The sequence below is a fragment of the Pelophylax lessonae genome, assembly GCF_965119305.1.
Source record: "Pelophylax lessonae genome assembly, chromosome: 7".
NCBI lineage: Eukaryota > Metazoa > Chordata > Amphibia > Anura > Ranidae > Pelophylax > Pelophylax lessonae.
This window is the reverse complement of record NC_138774.1, coordinates 46,776,736-46,785,801: the sequence shown is the minus strand read 5'-3', so window position 1 is coordinate 46,785,801 and position 9,066 is coordinate 46,776,736.

Genomic DNA, 9,066 nt, shown 5'->3' with positions numbered 1-9,066 from the left:
TAGAGGACAGGTGAGACATCAGGGGGTATTTTGGACATCTGATGTCTGTTTAAAGAGAACCTGAAAAAAAATCATTATATTGGGGACTTTTTGTCCCCTATGTGATGAAAGGTAAAGAAATTAAAACGTGTAAACAATTAAAGTTACACCTATTTTAACCCCCCCCCCCCCCCCAAAAAAAAAATGTTTTGAACCCACCCCTACACACACATGCATACAAATGTAAATGCACATGTAGGGGCGCCTATGCAAGAATACGTTATTTGTGACATATTACCATGCATGCTGCAATGAGAGCAATAATTCTGGGCCCATTTGTTCACAGATATCTCTAAATTGATGACCTGTAGGGACTTTTAAATTGTTGCCTATAGAGAATATAGGCTACAATAATTTGTCACCATTTCATGGGCACACGCTATTTTTATTTAAAAAGTGATTGTAAAGTCTTGTTTTGTTTTCTATTAAAATAGCAAACATGTTATACTTACCTCCTCTGTGTAGTTGGTTTTGCACAGGGCAGCCCAGATCCTAATTTTCTCAGGTTCCTTTTACATGCTCCTGGCCCCTCCCTCCTGTTGAGTGCCCTCATAGCAAGCAGCTTGCTATGGGGGCACCTGAGCCGAGTTGCAGCTCTGTGTATCCATCCAGACCTGGAGCTGCCGTTCGGCCCCGCCCCCTCTCTCTCCTGATTGGTTAACCACGTTTGATTGACAGCAGCGGGAGCCAATTGGGAGTCCCGGGTGGCTGAAGCACTCGTGGACATCGCTGGATAGAGTGGGGGCTCAGGTAAGGGGGGCTAAGGGGAGCTGCTGCACACAGAGGGCTTTTTATTTGAATGTATAGAATGCATTAAGATAAAAACGTTTTGCCTTTTCCACCCCATTTAAGGCTTGACATATTGGGTATCTGTTTAGTTGGCACAACTTCATCTTTTATATTTTACCACAAATTGGGTAATATATTGTGTTTGTGTGCCCTAAAATTAGAATTCAGTATATTTTTATTGAAACATTTAGTTTCATAAACTTTTGTGCTAATACCATGTGACATAAAAAAAAAAATAAAGACAACCACTATTTTATTCTCTAGTATGTCTGCTTTCACAAAATAAATACTTTTTGGGGGATTTAAGTATTTCAAAGCTGTCTATTTACGTTTTTCAGTATGCCATGCAATTATCAATTTTTTTATGTATTTTTAAGGAGAATGGCAAAAGAAAACTGAGACTTTCTGATTCTGAGCACCACACATATCAGGTAATGAAGTAATAAAAATGTTTTAGACAATGCTATATTACAGTACCCTTAAACCATTTTTTTATGAACTGGCATTGGTAAAAACCATTAATTTATGTTTCTATAGCGCTTTTCTCCCTGGGGACTTAAAGCGCATTTATATGCTTTTGGAGCAGATGGTGAGGTTATTGGGCACACTCAGTAGAATATTATACTAGGGACAATTTTAGACAGGAACCAATTAACCTACCACCATGTCTTTGGAGTGTGGGAGGAAACCGAAGTACTGAAGGAAACCTATGCAAGCCCATGAAGAACATTCAACCTTAATGTAGATTTAGACTCAACCTAGGGCCCTAGTGCTGCAAGGTAGAAGTACTAATAACTAAGCACTGTGCTGCCCTTGGACTCTGGTTTTCTATACTGAATAATATCATTGTGGGTGGGTATCGATCTGCAAACTGGTCACAGTTGCTGGTATAGCAGGTCAGCCCAATCAGACTGTGACTCCAACTGGCTAACAAGCCAACTCTGTCTGGGAAGCTGCAGCCATATACCAGTGAGATACTGAAACCCAGATAACAAACAGCCCATTAAGGAGCACTTGCTACACTAAAGTAGAAGGTGGGTAATGATGATGAGTCAGTGTAAAGGTGGCCATAGATGGTTTATCCTTTCTAGTAGTAGTTTTCCACTCGATTCCCATCTAAGGGCCTGGCTTGACTGGCTTTCCCCAAAAGGTAAAGATTATGCTGGCTTTCTGTGCCTCACATCTTAACTTTTTGGACTCTCCTCATTGCTCCTGAACCTTAGCAGAACCTACCTAAAATAACTTTCTACTACCTCAATATGTGATGAAAGCCAAACCACAAAAAAAGTCCCGATACAGGATTCATTCACACTTGTGTGACTTGTCATGCAACTTTGGACATCAGAGTTGCATGACAAGTCATTCCCCCGTGTTTTCCAATGACAACCATTCATATATGCGCGACAAAGTTGCAGCAACTTCAGTTCATGCACTACTTTGGTCCAACTTTCATGCAACTTGAGAGCCATAGACCTCAATATTAACCCTCAAAAGTTGCATGAAAGTCGTACCTGAATGTTTTACAATGCAACTAGTGTGCAACAGTTGTCCATTATCACTGGTGAAAGCCAAAGTCCTATCCAAGTTGCAGGGTGGAGCCCCTGTTAGGCTCTATTCACATTAGTACGACTCCAAAGTTGCACGGACTTTGGAGTGCAACTTTGGAGTCGTACTAATGTGAATGGAGCCTAACAGGGGCTCCACCCTGCTACACCCATATGCAGCCCTGCCAACACACATTTAGCAATCTATAGCCCACTGTTGGTCCAGGGTTCACCCAGGTCCGGCCACGGTCTGCAGTCCAGACTCCGGTGTGTTTCTGTTCACCAGTTCAGGTGCGATTCAGGAGCTAAATTTTGCCTGAATTCGCACATGAACCAGATCCAATAACGCACAGGACCCCTTTTCAGAAATGGACTGTGGTTTTTTCTGGACATGTGTGAACCGGCTCCATTGACAGCCGGTCATATTCACATGTTACGTGAGTTGGATGCGGATAAATACACATTCAATTCGCATTTATGTGAACCCAGCCTAACAGAAAGCTGGTCAAGAGCAATGATATGCAGCTGAAACAAGTGCATGTACACAGGAAGTAATTTGTATATGGTAATGGCGATTAGCAACACAGACAAAAAAAAAAGGTTAAAGCAGTGTTTTATATAATAAATCAGAAATTGTTTATAATACTGTGTTTTATAATACTAAATATCATTTGTATAGGGTTTATATCTACCTTAATCCAATGTCTTTTTTTCTCTTACAGAAATTTACAATGATGTTCATCCCGTTGTATGATTTTGAGTGCATCTTTCTTAAAACCATTAACGTGCTTCTTATGATTCAAGTAATTACACCAAGTAAAAAACATGATTTAAAATAGGTCAAGTGGGTCAAAATGAGCTGGTTTGCCAAACAGATGTTTCTTTCATGCAGCAGGTTCGGAAGAGCAATACTAAACACTTCAGATCATTTTTGGCTGCTGGCAGGAAAAGTGCTCTCTGGAGTGTCTTCTACAACATCTAGTCTGCTTAAGCCCCGTACACACGTACCGATCGTCGGCATACAAATGTTCGTCTTTTCTCCCCGGGATGTCGGTGTCTGTTGAAAAGTGCAAAGACAGCACAAGGACAGCACAAGAATTTTGTCTGCAGACTTCAGCTGACTGCAGAAGTGATGTCATGTAATGGTTAACTTTCCCTGTGTTTTTTATTTTCTGAGCATGCCCAGTCTTGCAAATCTGCGGTCTGTCGGCCGAATTCTGTACTGACAGGCGAACAATCGTCCGTTCTGGTGTCCGCAGACAAAAATTTTCATGTTTGCAAGAAAGACTCTTGTCCACGGATTGTGCGCAGACAGCTGTCGGAGGCACCATACTAACACGCGTACAATCGGCAGATCTTTCGTCCGCCGACGTTTGTATGCCGACGATCGGTACGTGTGTACGGGCCTTTATAGAGCTGTTTTGTGGAGTATTGTGTCACTGAAAATACAAAGCAACACAAACACCCTATAAACACCTGAGTGAATATTTTTAACAATTTACTTTTTGTTACTGATGGTGCCTGAGGTCCAAAGCCAATAAATTGCAATAATATAGAATGAACACCTGGAGGAGACCCCAGTCACTTGATCAGACCCTTTCCAATCACAGAATACTCATAACTCCATGAATTAATTCAAAAGGCTAGCCAAATACTGCAATGGCCTAGGTAAGAATAAATACTATTGCCAAATTCTTATTGCTGTCTGTGACCCCCCCTGGGGAAAATTTCACTTCCACTTCTTGTCTCTGTGACAGCTGGAAAGCAATAGTTGTCTCTGGCACAAGAAGATACAGACAGTAATAATAACCTGACAGAGGATCTAACCCTTCCCAGATATACCGAACAAAAGTGCAACCAGTGTCTCCACTGCAGGGATTTTTCATCAATTCCTGTGCCAACTTCTGATTGTCTCTACCACCCATAGGCACAGACCTATTTTACTTAAAGTGGAACTTTACCCATAACAACCTGATAAAAAAATAATGTTCTTTAGCAGGAAACATACATTCCGCATTAACATTTATGCTACCAAAATTAGCGCATTGGCGTAATTAGCCCCCAGCGTTGTTTCTGTTTCTTCTTGCCCGGATGCTGGCATTTTGCTGAAGCCTAGAGCCCCTCAGCAGCAGTAAATCTTAAGGCTGTCATCAGATCGACCTCTACAAATTCAGCACAGTGCCTAAAAATAGAGAGCAACTGAGCATGTGCAGAGCAGGGTGAGACAGTGTATTACTGGATTTTAAACAGCATAGGCACTTATTTTACATAGCTATACCTGCAAAAGGGGCCAGCATTAAAAGATCGAGCAGGACTTAAATTTTCTGAGTAAAGTTCCAATTTAATGATAAATCCAGACTTGGGTATAAGAAGAGTGTATCACCAATATAATGAGTATCTTAATTTACTATGATTGAAGTATCTATCTAATCAATATATGCAATATAATCATTATTGTGCACATTTTACTTTGCTTTGCTAAAATATATGTTAGGATTATAGTATAAGATTATAAGAATAAGATTATAGTATTGTTGATAGGGATGATTCAATGCTGGACATCTGTCACCTTCTGCATATCCTTTGATCCAGATGGGACAAAGAATGCAGGAGGAGTAAGATGTACAAGTATAGATTTAAAGTGACTCTATAAAGAAATGTCAGGGGGCTGCCATTGCTGATCTCTCCATTGAGAATGTAAGCTCCCTGGCTGTTCTGCTGCTTTGCCTACCTGGAATAAGTATAGATATATGACATTCTGACTTTTCTCACACTTATTCACAGCAGGCTTGCTCAGGTATACTGAGCCCAGACAGAGCCAGGCAACTAGCATTTTCAAAAGCAAGCCCCATGCATTGTTTGGGGGGATGTGTCGGAGAGAAGTCAGTGGTTCCTTGCTGTTCTATCCATTCGAAAGTATATCTGATACATTTTTGCACACTTGCAAGTGCATGGCGGGTCAACACCTGATTAAGATTGCCTATTCAAAAGAAAGGATAAATTGTCAATGAGAACTTTGATCATAAAGATCAGCAGTGTTTTGTTGCAATATGTACAGCCTGCCTTCTCAGTGCCTGTAAGCCCCATATTCACACTGGTGCAAATTGGCATGCGACTTGTGACACACAAAGTTACATGATAAGTGAAAATGCATTCATTTTAATGACAGCCATTCCGCAGCAACTTTTAAAAAGGTTCCTGCTCTACTTCAATGTGACTTAAAGTCCCATAGACTCTAAAGTAGCATCAAAGTCACAAGCCAGTTGAACTGCAAAGTCGCACTGGAAATTGCACAACAATGGGGTTACAGCAGTGAGAACCAAGGCTGAATGCTTATGAATAGGGTGATGTACCTGAAGATATTTTTTAAAGTAAATGCCTACTATCTCAGCTACTCCCATTTCAAGCAGTTAATTTTAACAACATTTGTATCAAAAACAAGAATGTAGAAATAATGTGTATAATGAAGTGCTGATAATATGGTAGCTTGGCTGAAAAATAAATCTTCCAGCATGCTGGTAAGTAACCATCTGCAGTTGCTAGATTATCCATTGACATGAGTAATCATTAGATGGAGAGTTGCTTGAGGTGGGAGTAAATTTGGTCAGATCTTTTATTGTAAAAACAACAAGAAAGACTTCTGAGATTTAGAATGGATAAATGTCAGCCTTTCCAAGTATGTTATGTTCATTTATTTTATTACTAACTTTATACGATCCAGAATGTATAACCTATATATCAATTATAGAATAAAGATGATTTGAAAAATGAATTGTCTGCTACTAAATGTACAAAGACTTCTTCAGAATACAGAGGAAACCTCTTAGTAGGGTAGAATTATTGAACTTAGCGGAATTCATAAAGAGTGTTGTAACCATTATAGAATTCCCTCACTCCTCCATGTGACATACACCATACCTCCCAACTTTTGAAGTTGAGAATGAGGGACATTTAGGGGGGAGATTGACCTGTGGCAAATGTAGCGAGCCGCGGCGAAAAGTTGGTGTGGTTTAAAAGTGGGTGTGGCTAAAATATGATGGCCTGGAGGGGATAATCTGGCATCCACTGTGTGCCTCCACCACTACCCCCTTTAGCAGCAGAGGCAGCACCTGGGGGTGTAAACATACTGTATCCACAATGATTTGCTTAAGAGCCCATTCACATTAGCGCGACTTGTCAGGCGACTTGTCAGCCTGACAAGTCGCGGTATGTCGCGGTCCATTGATTAGCACAGGACCCGTTCTAATAGGAGCGACACAAGTCGTATGATCTCTGTTCTTACATCAGGGAGAATCACAGGCGGCTTTGTTTACATCAGCTGCCTGCCTTTCTCCCTCTCCACCAGGAGATCGCAAGTGACCGGGGGACATCGGGTCCGGACATGTTAGGGAACGAGCGGGAGCACGCCTCCGGCGGCGCGCACTCGCCCCCTAGAGGTTCTCAGGCTAGCGACGTAGTACTACGTCACCTTGCCTTACGGGGCTGACTGCCGCAGTAAATATACTGTGGGCGGTCGGCAAGTGGTTAATACCAGGGGTCAAGTCCTGGGGAAAAAAGTGTGGAAACTCCCCCCACCTCAAAAATAAAAAAAAGTGTGTGTTTGTGTATATATACACCGTTTGAGGAGCGAGAGCCACTTTAGTGACTTGGTAACCGGTCGTGGGCCACAATGAACAGAGCGGGCAGATCAGATGATAGGTCCATGTCAGCATATGCAGAGCAGACACAGACACAGCCCGCTCTATTCTATGGGCCCTCCAATCTGAACTGCCCAGACAGAAGGGGACAGATCCTTCTGTTTTTTAAGGTGAATTGAATTGGGTTCCTGCAGGTATCGCTGGCTGCTTCTGTCCCCCAGGCGGGAATGGCTGGTGGCTGCTAACTGGCTGTTCTCCAGGGCTGGTACTGCTGGCTGGTACTACTGGTGGGTACTATGGTGGGTATACTTTGAGTAGCAAATTTCCCTAATTCTGCTCTATCTCTTGCCCCTCTCTATTCTTTCTTTCTTCTCTCACTTGTTCTTTTCTCCATCTCCATCCTCTCTTTCCATCTGTCTCTATCTATCTATCTATCTATCTATCTATCTATCTATCTATCTATCTATCTATCTATCTATCTATCTATCTATCTATCTATCTATCTATCTATCTATCTATCTATCTATCTATCTATCTATCTATCTATCTATCTATCTATCTATCTATCTATCTATCTATCTATCTATCTATCTATCTATCTATCTATCTATCTATCTATCTATCTATCTATCTATCTATCTATCTATCTATCTATCTATCTATCTATCTATCTATCTATCTATCTATCTATCTATCTATCTATCTATCTATCTATCTATCTATCTATCTATCTATCTATCTATCTATCTATCTATCTATCTATCTATCTATCTATCTATCTATCTATCTATCTATCTATCTATCTATCTATCTATCTATCTATCTATCTATCTATCTATCTATCTATCTATCTATCTATCTATCTATCTATCTATCTATCTATCTATCTATCTATCTATCTATCTATCTATCTATCTATCTATCTATCTATCTATCTATCTATCTATCTATCTATCTATCTATCTATCTATCTATCTATCTATCTATCTATCTATCTATCTATCTATCTATCTATCTATCTATCTATCTATCTATCTATCTATCTATCTATCTATCTATCTATCTATCTATCTATCTATCTATCTATCTATCTATCTATCTATCTATCTATCTATCTATCTATCTATCTATCTATCTATCTATCTATCTATCTATCTATCTATCTATCTATCTATCTATCTATCTATCTATCTATCTATCTATCTATCTATCTATCTATCTATCTATCTATCTATCTATCTATCTATCTATCTATCTATCTATCTATCTATCTATCTATCTATCTATCTATCTATCTATCTATCTATCTATCTATCTATCTATCTATCTATCTATCTATCTATCTATCTATCTATCTATCTATCTATCTATCTATCTATCTATCTATCTATCTATCTATCTATCTATCTATCTATCTATCTATCTATCTATCTATCTATCTATCTATCTATCTATCTATCTATCTATCTATCTATCTATCTATCTATCTATCTATCTATCTATCTATCTATCTATCTATCTATCTATCTATCTATCTATCTATCTATCTATCTATCTATCTATCTATCTATCTATCTATCTATCTATCTATCTATCTATCTATCTATCTATCTATCTATCTATCTATCTATCTATCTATCTATCTATCTATCTATCTATCTATCTATCTATCTATCTATCTATCTATCTATCTATCTATCTATCTATCTATCTATCTATCTATCTATCTATCTATCTATCTATCTATCTATCTATCTATCTATCTATCTATCTATCTATCTATCTATCTATCTATCTATCTATCTATCTATCTATCTATCTATCTATCTATCTATCTATCTATCTATCTATCTATCTCATCTCTCTTCGTAACTCTTTCCTTTCTGTACCTGTATCTGTTTCCCTTACCTGTATGTGTGAACCAACCTTACTGTGAGTATTCTTTAAATAATCAGTATTCATACAACAGTGTTACCATGCAAATAGCTGTGAACACTGCCCAGCTACAGTGGGTACGGAAAGTATTCAGACCCCCTTAAATTTTTCACTCTTTGTTA